Source organism: Pelmatolapia mariae, linkage group LG15 (genome assembly GCF_036321145.2).
Source record: "Pelmatolapia mariae isolate MD_Pm_ZW linkage group LG15, Pm_UMD_F_2, whole genome shotgun sequence".
Classification (NCBI taxonomy): domain Eukaryota; kingdom Metazoa; phylum Chordata; class Actinopteri; order Cichliformes; family Cichlidae; genus Pelmatolapia; species Pelmatolapia mariae.
In genome coordinates, this window is record NC_086240.1 from 35,248,622 (window position 1) to 35,266,241 (window position 17,620).

Here is a 17,620-nt window from a genome sequence, read left to right on the forward strand (position 1 = left end):
GTGTAAAGTTTATCTTGCCTGGCTGGGCAGCTCTCTGGGTGCTCAGCACCCCCAAAGCTCTGATCCTAGAATCGCCCCTGACTCACAGTAAAATTAGGAGGGGACGGCAGTAAAAACTCCGGACCTGTGACATCATCACGTACGCAGGTGTTCCAATTGTACATATCGCGAGTCCGTGCTCGCGTTCTCGGCGGGTGAGTACTCCTGTGCGTTCTCGGCGAGTACGTACTCACCGAGAACGCGAGTACGTACTCGCGTACTTGGGCATTGATAAACGGCCATTGTCTTCACCTGTTAGTAATTACTTTCACCTGTGTCTCATTCACTATCTGTTTCAGCCAGCCCTTTGTATATAAATACTGCTGTCTCCCTTTTTGCCCTTGTCAAATCATTTGTCTGTGCTTCTCATGGTACCTTGTATATTCTCTTGATTTCTCTGTGTGTTTTGCTGGATTCTGTTATGATTTGGGAGGCTTCGGTTAAGCAGGCAAACAAAGCCTTGTCTTTAGTTCTGCCTTTGTGTCCTAAATTCAGTTTCAATACCTCAGTTTAGCCATTTTCCAGACCCCTTATTTATCACGCATACCCTGGCTATTTTGAGCAGCTTTTTTGTTGTGTCCATTCATAGCTGATTTTCAGCCATAAAAAAAGAGACAAGTCAAACCAGTACATATGCCTAAGTATATAGCCAACTAGCTATCCAGCCACAGTAATAAAAGCAGGGATAGAAAAACATGTCAAAAGATTGCACTGACACAGGATTTAAATGGTCCTGGAGAACTACAATACATATGATTGTGTTTTACATGTCAGAAAGGTACTGCATTGTTATCTAGGCCAAGATTGCTCCAGCCAAACAGATTATATTTCTCTCACTTCACAATTGTTTTGTTATAGTTTTGCTGTACATTTTTCTTTTGGTAGCACAAATGTCCTCACAATACCATTTGACTTCTTCTCAAAATGACAAAAAAATCACAGTGTACATATGATATATACTGTATATGATATATACAGCTTTTAGTTTACACTTGAATGTATTGCTTTGCAATTATAAATTAGGAAAATCAAAACAAAAAATATGTTTTTTTCATTGCTTTTGGGAGATAGTTTGCTCCCATCTCGGAGAAATAAAGTATAGTAAAGAAATCAAAGGTTTTTGAAGCTGTTCTTGCAGGGGTGTCTTATTCTACTTTCACAGCAGTAGTACAGAGATGAGTACTGTGCTTGTACATCAAAGAAGGCTTGATTTACCTTATACAACCTTTACCCTAAAACCTAACTCACTTGTTGTTACCATGACAGGCAAAGTGATAAAGTTACAATCTATTCTATTAAAAATGCTTTTAGAAGGAGAAAGCAGACAAATACAGCGAAGCAGAAGAAAATAAAAGGAAAAATTACAATTTGCAGTGTGTGTGTGTGTGTGTGTGTGTGTGTGTGTGTGTGTGTGTGTGTGTGTGTGTGTGTGTTGTTTGTATATGAATCTGGGGCCAAAGAACAACAAAGCAGTTTACATGAGACAGAAGCGAAGCAGACCGATACAAAATAGCCTTAAGCTGATAGTTATGACTTCACTGCTCAAATTCTTTTATTATCACAATGAATTTGTTCAAAGGCTCAGCTCAGTAAATATGACTGCAACCCTTTACAACATCCAAACCCACTGATTAATGCTATGTGCAGTAGTTTAGAAGACACTGGTGCAACAAACACAGAGATTCACACACCCTCTGACAATAAAGTTTAAGTCAATTACAGCAGTAGACCATAGTGTATTGTTAGAAGTGGAAAGTACAACACTGGACTAAGGCTAACGGCATTTTTTAAGAAATTGGGGAGTACATGGAAGCTACACAGACAGGTGGTGAGGGGATTTGAACCAAGGCCCTTCTTCTTGTGAGGCAACAGAGATAACCACTGTTCCACCATGCTGGTGCCAGTAGTTTTGCAGTAATCTGGAAATAAAGTGGCCAGCAAATAATTCAGTCATTCTTTGTGCTGTCCCTTAGTGTTTCTTTTTTTTACTCATGATGTCCCTAACAGCTCTAAAGCAGCATCTGATTTTTAATCCTCATATAGTGGGACAGCATCTCATTTCATGCTGCTTTAATGCAGTGTGGTTTTAAAAGTTTGTACTCAAACAAGTGCTTTTTTTTTTTAAATGCTTGGACAGCATTGAGTGTTCCTGAGCTGAATATTTTTCTTCTCCTTACTGTGCACTCACTTAATCCTATTGTCTATTAGCAGTAATACCATTAGCACTTCAGTGAACAGCCAATAAGGAAGCAGCATATAACCATGACCCAAGGTTCAGCTGATTGCTTGTTCTTGAACAGTGGCTAAGCTGCAATTGAGTGTAAGAAGGTGGGGTCAATAAAGATTGGAAAAGATAATAAAAAATGAGGGTAAGCATCCATGTAGCCTTGAAGAATAACTTGCTGAAGACAGAAGAGTGAACAACGAGGCACTATTCACAGTTTTGTACAACTCAACGTTTTTAGAATTTCTACAAGTTAGCATGACCCAAAGAGCTCCAACAGGAATATAAATGACAAATATTCCAGGTTAAACTAAACCAGCATTATACTTTTACTGCATGTTAGGAAACCCCCCCCCCTATATCGCCTCTTGTTTCCTTTTAATGCCGTGTGAATACTTTATGTGCTTTTGTTTGGACAGAGGATCGTTGCAAATACAGTTTATCAGAACACGCCTTTTGTATTTAGACATTTCAGTACCAATTCCCCACAGAGCACTAAGCATTACCTTGCAGGAACAAATTCAAGTGCTTTGCCCACTCACTGTAAAAGTACAAATTTATGGCTTAACATCTGTCTGACTCCCACTAAAACATTTTGCACAGCCTCTCTTTTGCCCTGATTACATCTATCTAAAAGTGATGCATGCATCAACCAGTTGCTGACAATACAGCTGGCGTTTGACATTTGACCGAAATGTTTTGGATCATAGTTTGACATGTTGTCATGCCCATTCTGGATGAAGCTTCTGACTGATCTCTTCCTTAATCACACCTCCTTCTCCCTCCGATTGCTTTCCATATTTTCCTTCTCTGCCCTCCCTCAACCATTCTTGCTTCACTCCCTTCCTATCTTACTCCAGTGCTCCATCACCTTAGCTCCTCATTTATTCTGTCTTCCTTCTATCTCCTCTAGCCCGTCTACACGATTCACACTCCCCTGTCTTCGTTTCTTCCCCACAGCCTGTGGTGCTCATTTCAGAGAAGAATCATCCAGCCCCCTGGAGTTCCAATACTTTGTGTGCAGAATCGTAAATCAAGAAACCTAGAAGACAGATTCCTCTCCAAACTCTGCCACTTGTAAACAGCTGACTGAACGTGATGCAGTGTACCAACAGGCTAAAAGTAACACAAAACTGAGAGTTAAACACAGGTTAGAGGATGTAGATGAACAGTCACGAGGGACTGCACGGATGTTCCCGGCCTCAGAGTTAACAAGGCGTGACAAGATGCTTTTCAGAAACTGGTTCGATACGTTCTGTGAGTTTCCCCTGGTACTCGGCTGAAGTTTATTTATAAAATGTTTTTTTAAAAAATATGGTTTAGCACAAAATGCTTTATTGAGAGCAAGGGACATAAAATAATAATGATATAAAAGAATGATCACATCACTCAGCTCCAGATGTAGGGCAGAGCTTATGCGTGTGCTCGTCTCTCCACACACATACCACGGTGGAAACTAAATACTGGAATAAAGATCACTGCAGGGCCCACCAAGTAAACTTTGTAACACATGATCTTGCACAGCTTTGTCTTCCCTTATGTTCTGTGCTAGTTTGTTGCATTTGCCATGAGATACAGAAAAATTAATGGTTTAGTGTCACTTGATCAAACGTTACTTCGATCAAAAGTCAAATCACTGTGTAAAGTCCTATGAAGTATTTATGGCTGTAAATGCTGTGTAGACATAAAATGCTAAATTCAAGGAAATAAAATATAATCTGGTTTAAGGGATTTGTACCGAATGTCGTGTCAATCATGGATACCTTTCATGCCTCTTTGCAGTTTGAATGCGTGGTGGGCATTAAACTGGATTTGGTGTAGCAGTTTATTGACATCTATGATCTCAAATGTTGGGGATCATTTCAAATATGAGAGATATCAAAGGCAGAACTTCCAACAGGGGAGCCTCAGGGCCCAGAAGGCAGGAAAAAGCCCAATCAACGTGACTATCAAGTAGGCCCTCTGCTATACACAGGATACATATAGCTGGTGAGCTTAAGTTCCACTATTAGTTTGTTTCTTTATTTTACCTTGTGAAAACAAAAGATTTAATTTATTTAGGAAGTATGCATTTTCCTTATAAATTGCTGCAAATATTTACTTAATCACTTACACACCACTGATTAACAATAAGCACATTATAGGAAAGGTTTTCATGTTGGAAGGGTATGCTGGGAAATTACTTATACTGAAACTGAAACACATGCAGGGTCAAGAGATGATTAGAAATGGGTGGAAACACAGCTGATAACAATCAAGGGAGACAAGACACCAGACACTGTGACATCAGATACAGGGGAGGCAGGATGACAAATTAATACAAAATACAAACAAATAACTAAAACTAAGAAAACCTTCCATCCATCCATCCATTTTCTTCCGCTTATCCGGGGCCGGCTCGCGGGGGCAGCAGCCCAAGCAGAGAAGCCCAGACCCCTCTCTCTCCAGCCACCTCCTCCAGCTTATCTGGGGGAACACCAAGGCGTTCCCAGGCCAGCCGAGAGATATAATCTCTCCAGCGTGTCCTGGGTCTTCCCTGGGGCCTCCTCCCGGTGGGAGGACAAGAATGTACTCAGGGGGCATTCTTGTCAGATGCCCGAACCACCTCAACTGGCTCCTTTCGATGTGGAGGAGCAGCAGCTCTACTCTGAGCCCCTCCCGAATGGCCGAACTTCTCACCCTATCTCTAAGGGAGAGGCCAGCCACCCTTCGGAGGAAGCTCATTTCCGCTGCTTGTATTCGCGATCTCGTTCTTTCGGTCACTACCCACAGCTCGTGACCATAGGTGAGGGTAGGGGCGTAGATTGAGAGCTTCGCTTTTACACTAAGAAAACCTGAGAATACGAAAACCAGATACAAACAAGATGACAAGAACAAAGAACAGCACTGAGGTATTTTGATGTAAAAGACAAATGAGGAACCTAAACACAAGTGAAAAGAACTCAGATTTTACCAAGAAATTAGAACTGACAACTCGGATGCAAGGATATAAACATAACATGAATACAAAAGCACAAAATACTGGAAGAGGTTGGATTTCAGCTGTGTTGTTAATGACTTTGCTAAACCCAGGTCAGTATGTTTTGTAAAAGTTTGACACATTTTTACCTCTTATGTTGAAAATATGCACTGTAGCTAATAGGCATCTCTTTTTTGTTCCATGTTTGTCGGCACATTACAGAACACTTTACGTTAGCTTAGCAAGGCTAAACTACTTTGGCTTTACGGTAACCTACTTCAGCACTATGGTATGAGTTTACACGATAAGCATGGATATATATGTATATATGTACTGTGTATGAAGTTGTATACATTTAAAACTTGTAAAAGGTGTAAAAACACGAAACAATTCCTTTCAGTTAACTTCTCATTTACTATGGGTTCAGGGCTTTTCGAGAGACAGAGAGAGTAGTGCTTGTGATACGTGGTCATCCACAACAGTTACTGCATAATATTACATAGTGATGCATAATGCTGGATTCTGACATTTAACAAAGCTGCCACCCTACTGCTGCATCTGTCTGTGGAAGCCTTTTGGTGATTAAAGTGTAACGTATCACTGAATATTTATATAGTGATTCACATGTGTGAAGAAAAATACCAGAAAATTGCTTTCTTTTAAAATGTAACACACACAAAAACACCCATAAAACATACTGCACAGAATATTCTCCTTTTCATAAAGGGGCAAATGTTTAATGCTAGTCTGTTCCTTATACATGGTGTTAAACACTTTCTAGACATTCTGTTGGGTTTAGTCATATTGTTGATTGCTGTGCACTTAGTCAGGAGTGGGTCCTCAGCAGATGTGATATGTGGGCCTTGGTGGGAAGCAGCAACTCCCTCTCTGTGTGAAAATATCCAAACGGCAGGTCCTGATCGAGTGCCAGAATCTCCTGCCAGTCGATCACCAAGCTTCTCTCACTCACAGGATTGAAATGTGCCTGTCATTTTTCAGGTGGGAGGGGATGGGGCGTTTGGGCTTGAACATGCTGTTCTTTTTTCCCTCAGTGTTGGATCCAAATCCAGCACTGAGGGACTGTGATAAATAAAAAGGCAAAAGGAATGAGTACTCCAACTGAGTTTGTTTGGAGCTGTTTGGTCATATTTGTGATGTGAACAAATATGAGACTAAAGAGCTACCAATGAGATAACCAATGAGACTAAAGAGCTACATAGTTACATTTTTATGGGTCTCAAAGAAGTACACGTGTCTGGAAACAAGTCCAAGCTGCTTCGGAGGCCAAAGTTAACGGCATGAAAGAAGAGCAAGCATCACTCTGGACTGATTGCAAACCTTTTCAGTAGTTAATGGATACTTTTCAGGCATCCAAGCTTGAATCATGCTACAAGACCCACAAATATAACCCTCATATCATCTTCATGGAACAATAGTTTTCAAAATTGCTATCAAGACACACATTAGGAGATGTGAAAATAGCCATTGATGCCCCATTATCTTACAATAAAAGCTTAACAAGCTCTTTGGGTGCTTTATTGTGCCCAGTGTTATGGGCACTTAACCCTGGCATAGAATAAAATGTCATACTTGGCACACCTTTTCTGCAACAATCACAGGTTAGGATCTGATCATGAAGAAATAGTTATTCACTTATTTATTCATTTTCTCTTATTGAGTTGTTGGTGTTATGCAACCATAAGATAATGTCCCAGATGCAGAAGTGCACAAACAAATCAGGAAAGAAATGATTACTGAAAGCATTACAGTGCTTCCAAAACAAAGAGCTGATCAGCCATTCTATACACAGAAAAGCAAATGGCACAATAAGTATCAGTCATTTATTGTGGGGCCTACCGACACTGACAAAAATAACCGTAAATATATTCCCACTACAGATAATACTGCATTCAGACAGTGTTTCTCACTCAGAAAAGACCTCTAAATGACTACCACCATCAATGGCACCACATAGTATCCTCTACTTTCAGAGCAGTACATGCTTTGTAATAAAGGGTTTCGCTTTTGAGTACTTCACTTTGGAAAATGGTTGCTTTATGGCAACCTTCACTTTTCTGTGGCCTCCTGCAGCTCCATGAATCCAAGAATGTGTTTTAATTCTCCTCAACACTCTGCCTTTGACTCTAACAGTGAAGGGGCTGTGGCAATGCTGGTGAGGGAGAGGTGACTGCAAATTCCTTGTAATGATTAAGAATGCATTCAAAGGCATATTCAGCCTTTTTTTTTTTTTATCTCAGCTCAGAGCTAAATTGCTCTCTTTTTCCAGCCCTCTGGATGCTCAAGTGCCACTGTATTATATGAGATGTCCCCCTAACAGGTGAAGGGGCATTCCATTACTTATTCATTCACTTAGCTTTTTATTTCTATTTGTGGAATAAAAGAGGCACAAAGGGAAGATACAAGCCTGTTTCTCCACCTCTTCTTCTTGTAGCCAAGCAAAAGCAAAAACATCATGGATAGCAAGATGTGTTTGGGCTCACACAATGTGGCTATGATTAACATTTAACAGGACATAATCAAGCCGCAGAGAATAAGAGACATCATGTTGCCTGACTCATTGTTTTTCAAAATGAGACTTCGGTGTAAACATTTTGTTGGTCAGGATCTGTTGAGATGGCAATTAAGAACACTTGCTACCCTTAACATTTTTTGTTCACTGCCTATTGTTAATATCAGGTGTTAAAATTGTGAAGGGTTGCAATGGCCTGTATGTCAAAGGAATGCCATCACAAATAAGTATTTGTAATCACAAGGCCATCCAATCTTCAGAAAATTCGTTGAGTTTATCAGGATTATTGTTTATTTAATGATTCTCAGCACTTACAAAGGATATATTGTATAAACACTGCATATCCCTTCTGGGTGTTTTCCAGTTATACATTTTAATCTTCGAACATCTATGATTTGTGACTTTGTGCATTTTGAACAGCCACTAACTGATTACATCATTTAAATGTACCAATGCGTAGAGTTACCCAGCGAATGCGCACACATTTGCATGTGTGCATCAATCCTCTCTTGGATCTTTTATTTTGCTTGAACAGCATGAAGACTGGGGGCATCCTTGCCCTTCAACTCTCACTCCCACCGAGGTGGTATGTGGCTTCCCGGTGCTCCACTATGCCATACTGATGTAGTTCACTGGGGGGGAATTGTGGAGCAGAGAGAGTTGACTTTTAAAATACTTTTTTTTCTAAGAGATGCCCCCCTTCTTTTTCTACTCTATGCATCACTCTACTCCTCAGCTGCTTTGAGAGAGAACCTCAGACTATTGTAGATGTCTGGTTGATATACATGAAAGAGTGGGAAAGTTTCTGTGATTAAGAGGCCACAAAGTAACTCTTTATTGATGGGCCTTTAAGGTGCATTCTAACAGTGAAGGACAACTTAAAATGCAATATTCTGTTTTAGGAGTGACGCTTTTCAAGCTCAGGGAAAAGTGCCACATTTTTTGGCCATTAAACAACAAATCTTGGGAATTTAATAAGTCACACTTGCCACGTTCTAGTCAGACTGATATTTGCTCCTGGCCTTATAGACTTATAGATATACACCAACTATTGGAGGTCAGAGTAACTTAATATTTTAGCAGCATAGCGTTTCTCAGGTTTTTTTTCTAGCACCAATCCTCCTTTCAAAATCACGCTCCTTTTTAAGAGTGAATCATTTATCAAGAGGGTGTCTCTCCACCACCTCAAAAGAAGTAAAAAGGCGTTAATAGAAATTACAGTTAAATCCTCATCCTTAAACCCCCAGCATTAAACAGCAGAAATTATTCTGAACACAGTTGTTGACAAATGGTAATTAAAAGATTTGTTAATGTCGAGTGATTAAAAACACTGCGAGCATTTCACAGGGAAATTCAGCGTGCAAATTGCTTTCTCTGCTACTGCTGGGGCTGCTTGGTTTGTTGAATGAAAAGCCCTTTTTCCACTGTTATCATAATATTAAAGAGCTGTCACTTCTCCTGCAATGGAATGCACAATGTGAAGAATTAGCATTTTTCAACAGCTATCTTGTTGGTGCCAGGATGTGCAATTATTGGCTAGATACTTATTTTCTCCGAATGGTAAGATAATTCTCATTCCTCCAAGCAAGATGTGGTCAGTCAAAGCCTTGGTGTGTGTGTGTGTGTCTGTGTGTGTGTTTCTTTTTCTTTTTTCTTTCTGTTTGTGAGATTTGCAAGAAATAAAAGTATGCACTATGATTCTTGTGGAAAGCTTTACTAGTTGAATCTCCTCATTCTTGCATCTTAGCTTTTAGCTGTTGAATGCCAAAGTCAAACTCTATAGAATAAATCATTTAGCTTTAGAACATCTGTGTGATGAAGTATTACACTACTTAAGCCTCATTGGTGTTGTTTTCACTGAGTACTTCAGGATTAATTCTCTCCTTAATACAAGTTCATACCTGGTTGAGCTACATTATGTAATGCAAATACTTAACACTACATTATGAACTCTATGTTGACCGTGACTGATTAATCATTACATATAATTTTCAAATCACACTGTTTTCTTGAATATCTACAAATAATATGGTATAACGAATAGCTCTCAGTTGACAAAATGTATTATATTTTCTACTCAACACTTATTATTATTAGCAATGTTAGTAGAATATGACATGTTACCTTATGTTATGATGTCCACTTTGTTATGCACACACACACAGTGTAATAACCTGTTTTCCATCCAGGACATGGGCAGCGAGCCAGGCTTGATTGTCCAATTGGACATGGTATACTATGAACAAAAGAATCCATCCAACCAGGATTTGTCCTTTCACAAATGAAATGATGCGTAATGATGGAATATAGTGTGCAGTCAAATAGTGTGAGACAATGATATGCAGTAATTGTTGCTCGATAATCTGAAACGAAATAACGCATTCATCTTCCAATGATATAGGTTAAATATCCGTTATAAGCACCAACAGCAGGTAGTCACTTTATTTAAGATTTGTTTTGCTGGTGTTCAAAAACATGAGCCGAAGACTAGATGAGTTGGTGACCATTTTAATTCTTTTTATGAACATTTTTAACTACTGGGCAATTTAGATAATTGTTGGGGTTTTTTGGTAACAAAAAAGTAATGAAAAGCAATCATCTGAATATATGAGCACCTATATCCTAAAGACACAACTGTGGTTGGTTATAATATTTACAATTACATACTATTTAGGAGGTTTGGATGGAAATAATCCATCTGTGACTTAAAATTCCTTAGATATAACACTACACCATTATAAAATTTAATGTGGCTGGATCTTTGAAAATACAAATTAGCCCCCATCTCACTCTTCTGCTGATTGCTTGCAGTCTGCCCCCACTCTCCCTCAACATCTGCAAGCCCCACTGACTCTCATGTTTTGCTGTTTCAGCTAGATGGGCTAAAGTGTTTCAGTGCTTTTAAAGAATTACAGGAAAACCCAACACCTAATTTGGAAATCTGGAGGTTCTGGGGCATAGAGAGGGTACTCTCTGGCAATTCAGGAGAGGAAAAAAGTTTCAAAGGACATTGATGGCGATGGAGAGAATTATTCTTTTTTTTTTGGAATACAGTTTGTTTATTGTTCAGCTCGAATCTTAATTCTGATTCATTCACCAGCTCATCCACTTCCTGTTTGAATACATTATTAATCAGTAAGGTCTTTATCACCTCTAAGTCATTTTACTGCTGACTCACTCACTCACTCACTCACTCAGTTCTGGCATACATCACTGGCAACATTCATTCCCAATTAGTTACCAGCTAATGGCTTTAGAGCATTCTCACATGTCTCACTGGATCTCGACTGAACAGGGTACAAATTCACTGGCTTGATGTGGTTTATTTTTTTTGTGTAAAATCATGTGAATATACTTAGAACAATATTTCAAATATTAAAGTTTATTTATATAGCACCAATTCACAACAACAGTTTTTTCAAGGTCTATACTGTAAGGTAAAGAACATGCAGTATCAGAGAAAAACCTCATCAAGCAAGCAACCACTTTGAGCAAGCACTTAGTGATGGTGGTACGGAAAAACTTTGTTTGAACGGGAAGAAACCTCAGGCAGAACCAGGTTAAGGGAGGGGCTTAAAAGAGTCGTTCTTTTGTCTAAAGCTCGATTGGATTGAAAAGATACAGAAATCCTATGCTTTTGACTGCTGCCCAGGCCACAAAGCATCAGACTTGCATGGTCAATGGGATGGAGGACTCCTGTAGTTTTTTCAGGCTTTCTGTTAGATTTGCAAGCCAGCTAGGCTTTATGGTTTAAGGTTAGTGACTGGAGAAAAAAGGATGTTATTTTGCTTCCCTAGTGGACATACCTTCGTAACATTTCAAGGAGGTTGAGGACAGTGCCAGTGGACTGACAACCTGAAAAGGTCGTATGCCTTTTTTTTAGGGGGACCAGAGGGTGTGTTCTGACTTAACAGTGATTGCACTCATTGTCATAGACTAGATCTACATTGGGATACTGTAAAGGAGGGTCCATCAGTTAACATTGGACCAGCTCAAGTATGAGGGTCCTCAGGAGATTGCACAACTGGTTTAAATGTGGGCAGGGCATCAAATTATGGCCCTCAGAGTGTCCTGTGTGATGCTCCATAAAAAGGTGCTATTGCCACTTGTGCCATGTAAAACCATAGTAAAAGCTCAAACTCATTTCCAGTGGACGTTGAGCATCGGGATTGCTCGTTGCCATCAATTCTGTTCACAAATTTTATGGAGAGAATTCCTTGGTACAGCCATGGGGTGGAAGGTCTCAGAGTTTCTAGAGTATTTAAAAGTAGAATGGGAGGCAGAGCCTTCAGTTTTCAGGCCCCTCTTCTATGGAACCAGCTTCCAGTTTGGATTCGGGAGACAGACACTATCTCTACTTTTAAGATTAGGCTTCAAACTTTCCTTTTTGCTAAAGCATATAGTTAGGGCTGGATCAGATGACCCTGAATCCTCCCTTATTGGTGTAGGCTGCTGAGGGATTTCCATGATGCACTGAGTATTTCGTCTTCTGTTACCTTTCTCACTCACTATGTGTTAATAGACCTCTCTGCATTGAATCATACTTGTCATTAATCTCTGTCTCTCTTCCCCAGCATGTCTTTTGTCCTGTCTTCCTTCTCTCACCCCAACCGGTCACAGCAGTTGGCCGCCCCTCCCTGAGCCTGGTTCTGCCGGAGGTTTCTTTCTGTTAAAAGGGTGTTTTTCTTTCCCACTGTTGCCAAAGTACTTGCTGATAGGGGGTCATATGATTGTTGGGTTTTTCTCTGTATGTATTATTGTAGGGTCTTTAACTTACCATATAAAGTGCCTTGAGGTGACTGTTTTTGTGATTTGGCGCTGTATAAATAAAATTGAAATGAAAATAAAATGATCTTGTCTTTCCTTTTTGTGGATTATTTGATCCTGTTTTCTTCATCAGAAATGACTCCTACTGGAACCGCAGCTAGAAGAATAAGCACTTCCTAGTGTGGGGCAATGGTCCTTGGCTGGAAAAGGATGGATTGCCCACTCTGCATTAGGAGATTTCTGCTTCAGTTGGCAGAATTCATGTATCTTGGAGTATTGTTCAGTGGAAGAAAAGTGGAGCAGAAGATTGACAGGTGTCTGCAATCATTACTGGAGAGAGCTGAACGTAAAGGAAAAGCTGTCAATACACAAGTCAATCTACATTCATTGCATATGGTCACACGCTGCTGATAGTGACCAAAAAATTAATAAATAAATAAAGTAATTCTGCACTTAAAAATGGCAGAAATGAGTTCCCTCGAAAGGAATGGTTTTGAATTGAATTGATGCCCCTCAGTACATGTTGGATGTGAAATGACATAAAATTCTGGGCCAGACAGAGGGCATGATGGTGACATGTACGTAGCTGGGTTGGACTGCATAGTGTCCATGAATGGATGGACTCTTTTATCTTTGTGTGATCTGGTGTTAAATCGATTGTGCTAAGTGTTAGAAATGAAATAATGTTTTTGCTCAGTTTTTTCCCATAATAATACAGCTTGGACTGCCACTTTTGAAAGCGAGGAATCCCTGAATCTGATGTTTCATTCGCTGCCACTTATATTGAATGATATCCTGTCCCTCCATTGCAGATACACATTAGCTTGCCTGAAAGGGCCTTATGAAGCGCAGTCACTTATCCTTGATAGCAAAATCTTGCTCTATTCTTAAACAGTGTATATGTACTTTTTCTAATCGCTTTAATGACAAACTAGTGAGATGAGCAAAGATGGCCTTGCTTCCTCCACACATCTTTTGTTAACTACAAATAGAGGGGGAAAGATCTGAAAGAACGCATTAAAAACAGAATCATCGGTCCCATATGGTCATGAATGTTCAGAGGACATTGATTGCAACAGAGACGCAGTCTGTAGTGTCTGCAGGCTTTTCTGATGGGAAGATGCCATCTTGATGTAGTTAAGTGGGTTGTCATCAGTTGAAGCATCAGCTTCATTTTTGGGAAGTAAGGAATTCGGTGAATATCTAGGGAGAGCTAGCAAGACATTACATAAAGGGAGAGTAGTGTGACAGTTTATGCTTTCTTTACGTTTGAGGTAAGCTTGAGATTATGAGCAACTTCAACTGAATACTTTTCCAAACTTGCAAATACACTAAGCAGTGTTTCTTTTAAACCTATAAACTACTTTTACTCAAAACTATAGACTATCTATAGATCTACAGACTTCTTTCATTGGCAGTGAGTTATAAGCAATTATTTTCACAAAAATGTAACACTGAGATTAAGTTTTTTTGCACATTATAATACAGTCCATAAACAAAATGCACTTCTATTTCTAAAACAGATAGCTGAAGTTGCACTAGTGAACAGAAGCTTTAGGAAAGGTATTGGGTGGGACTTCGTTGAAGGCATTGTTATGAAAGGTTTTATTATATTAGCGTTTAGTTAGAGTTTTATTGGACTTTAACAAACACCAGTCCCCATCAGTGTAGATAAAATGATCAGTGAGTTTTATGGATGTTTCAAAAGGACAGATGCTAGTGTGATTCTGCTTTCTATTATATCTAAAACTGAAACATTGAAGTTTAAGCTGAGGTTTGTCTAAATGTAGTTTCAAAAATTGCAATACTTTTCTTTTTTTCCTGTTAAAATCTTTAAACGGCTAAATAATAGAGAGGAAAGGAATGAATATCAACCCTACATTCAATGAGGCATTGAGGAGTAAATGAAATGGTAAAGAATGCCATATGACGGGACATCTGCCAGGGAAGATGCTGTTTTCTTTTATTCCATTTTTAAGGGTTGCAGGAGGCCTCTAGGAAATAATGTAATGGTTTAAAGGCATATTTGGCCTAGAAAGTCAATTAAATTAACATATGAATAATTATGACAAAAAACTGATAGCAAAACACTAATTCTCGAGCTGCACCACCATATTGCCACTATTTGGTCTTTTGTTAGTACTTCAGAATGATGAAGTAGTGGATGTCTATAATGGCATTAATGCATAACATATTCTGTATGTATTACAAGGCATTTAGGTTGTACTTTCTATTACAGCTCGATAATAAAGTGGTAAATGTAGGGTAACAAGGCGGAAACAAGAATGTAATAATGTGGTAATTTATTACTAAAGTAATAACCACTTAATATCCAAATAATATCATGGTATTAAAAGTGGTTACAGTTAAGTAATTTTATGTAATATTCTGAGTATACCACACCTCCAACCTCCTCACTTAAACTGCTGATTACTCTTATTTAAAAGTATAACTAACATTTAGCCAGTAAGCTACTGTTAGCTACTCTATTAGTGGTGTAAGTTAATAACTACACAAGACACAGTCCTAAATATAACTTAAGGAATAATAGAAGGTGTTACTTACCTTGCAGTCCTACAGCAGTAGCTAAAATGTGGGTTTGACTGAAAATATACTGTTATAATCTATTGGTTTATGTAAGCATCAATCTAAGAGGCAAGCCAAAAAGGAGGCAAATGGTGGCTAAAGTTAGGAGTTGGTGCATCATGTCTTCTTTGTCTTTATTCAGAGATAAATAACTGGGAGTCTGGGGTTGCAGACTCCCAGTAGGTAGCAGTCTGCCACCTACTGGCAGCCGACTATTTGCAGGCTGTTTCTATTTATGCTTATTACACAAAAACGTGTACATAAACAAACATGCAAAACACTACAAGTAACAAACTCCGAAACTACCAACAATCATAATATTAAATATCATAAACTCTAAATAATCAAATAATAATAAGAATGAACAAGAAATTGAACCTCATATAAACCAGAAAAACAGGGGCGGATCTAGAAGGGTGGCATGGGGTGGCAAGTGCCACCCTAAAATGATCCCTTGCCACCCCAAGTGCCACCCTAGTTTTGCATATGACAGTGTTGTTTATTAAAATAAGATAGCATTAACACTTTGAGCGTAGTTACAGTCAACAATGAATATAAATGCTAAAACTGAAAATATTGCATAGTGTTACCCCGCCTCCACCATTAACAAATGGTTCAGCCCATAGCACGGACTGGCTTTTTTCTTGTTTTCAGTAGCAAGCAATGCATATGATTGTGCCAGAGCACATTTTGAAAAACACCACGGGAATTTCGGATTTTACACAGGTGGTTGGATGTTACACTCTGGAAATGGAAGGAAGGTGAGTGTTATTAACTGTGGTCCACGGACACGCTGCACCTCCAAATCACATGACTGATTTAAGCTGACATAGCAACAAGCTGCAGCCACGCTGAGTCTCTATTTCAGCCCATATTGAAAGTTCGGACAAAGTTTTTAAATTTTAATTACAGACCAGTAGATCCAGAGTTATGATAATATATATAAGCCATACTCTACTGTCGTCACGTTTGTGTGTGTGTGTGTGTTTTAAGCGTTTTCTAAGGAAAGCGCGAAAACAGTAAAGAAAGAAAAAAAAAAAAGCCACCGCTTTCCTATCGGTGGAAAAATGTACCATGTCGACCAATTAAAAAAAAATGTCAACACGTGGGATTTGGGTGTTTAGGAAGAGGGGAAAGTTTTGGGAGTGACGGTAACGCCAGCGAAACAGAGCGAGCGAGTGTGAAAGAAACAGAGAGAGTTTTTACATATAGGAGATTTGTGACGTTTAGTGTGTCGTGTTGTCTTGTGTAGTTGTTCTGTTGTGTAGTCGTTGTTTTGTTTTGTGTGTCAGTGAGGGCACTAATGAAAGTCACAAAGGCACATTTGTAAAAACTGTCACTAAGTAGAAAACCAGCGGAGTGATACACCTCCTGTTGTCAGGCCTGCAGGTTTATCCCTGTGCTGTTCTCCTCTGTCTTTTGGTGGAAAAACGTTTTTTTACTGGCACACATAATTTGTGGGGCATCTTATTGCGACACCTGATTGTTCTCTCATTTTAATTTTAGTAATATTTTGAAATGGTTGTACAAAATGGAAAAAACGGCAGGTGTATTGGCTGCATTTTGAGATAAATAGTTGTATATGTTTACAAAATGTACAATTTATATTTGCTTTTCAAGTTATAAAAATTTACTCAACATGTCTGTGGTTTTTTTTAGAGTAAAAAAAAATACTACTAGGATTTTAAGTTCTTTTTGTGATTTCAGATCAGTAATACTAATGCAGTATGTCAGTGAAAAAAAAAACTAAATTCAGTTGAGCTGAAAAGAATGATACCAAAGAAGGCAAGGGGAAAAAAGTAAAATGAAACAATTTGAGGGTGAAATACAAATGTAAACTCAAAAGGAGTCAAAAATGGTCGGTTGTATTTCAGACCTCAGTGGGTTAATCCAACAAATTATGAAAAATTAGGTTTAAATTTTTGTTCATGACAGATTTCTGAAATTTGTGTAATTTAAGCATGTAACAATGTGATTGTTTTCTAACAAAAAACAGTGTGAAACTTAAGTTAGACATGTGTTTGTAAATGAACCGCCCCTTGTTGTGCAACTTTCTGGATTTTATACTTGTTGGGCTACATATTTATTTATTATACAGGCTATACAGTACATAAAATCAAAACTCACATGTTTTATGTAACTAAAGTGTTTAATTATGTGGGCTACAGACAATAATTAAGTTATAGACTATATTTATATGAAAAATGTGTATACTTACTGCATTTGAATCATTATAACCATATGTAACCACCTGCATATGTGTTTGAAAAAATAAGGCTTTGATTTTGCCACCCCATTTGATTTCTTTGCCATCCTCATGCCACCCTAAGAAAATTTCTCTAGATCCGCCCCTGCAGAAAAATGAATAATTATGAAACCAAACTGAAAACACATACACAAAAAAAAATCTCAGAAAATCTCAACTCACTCCTTAACTCTCTGAACCTTTTGAGGGAAGTTTAAGATATGTCCTTGTCCAACAGGATTCACATAAAAGACCTACAAATGAATTTGT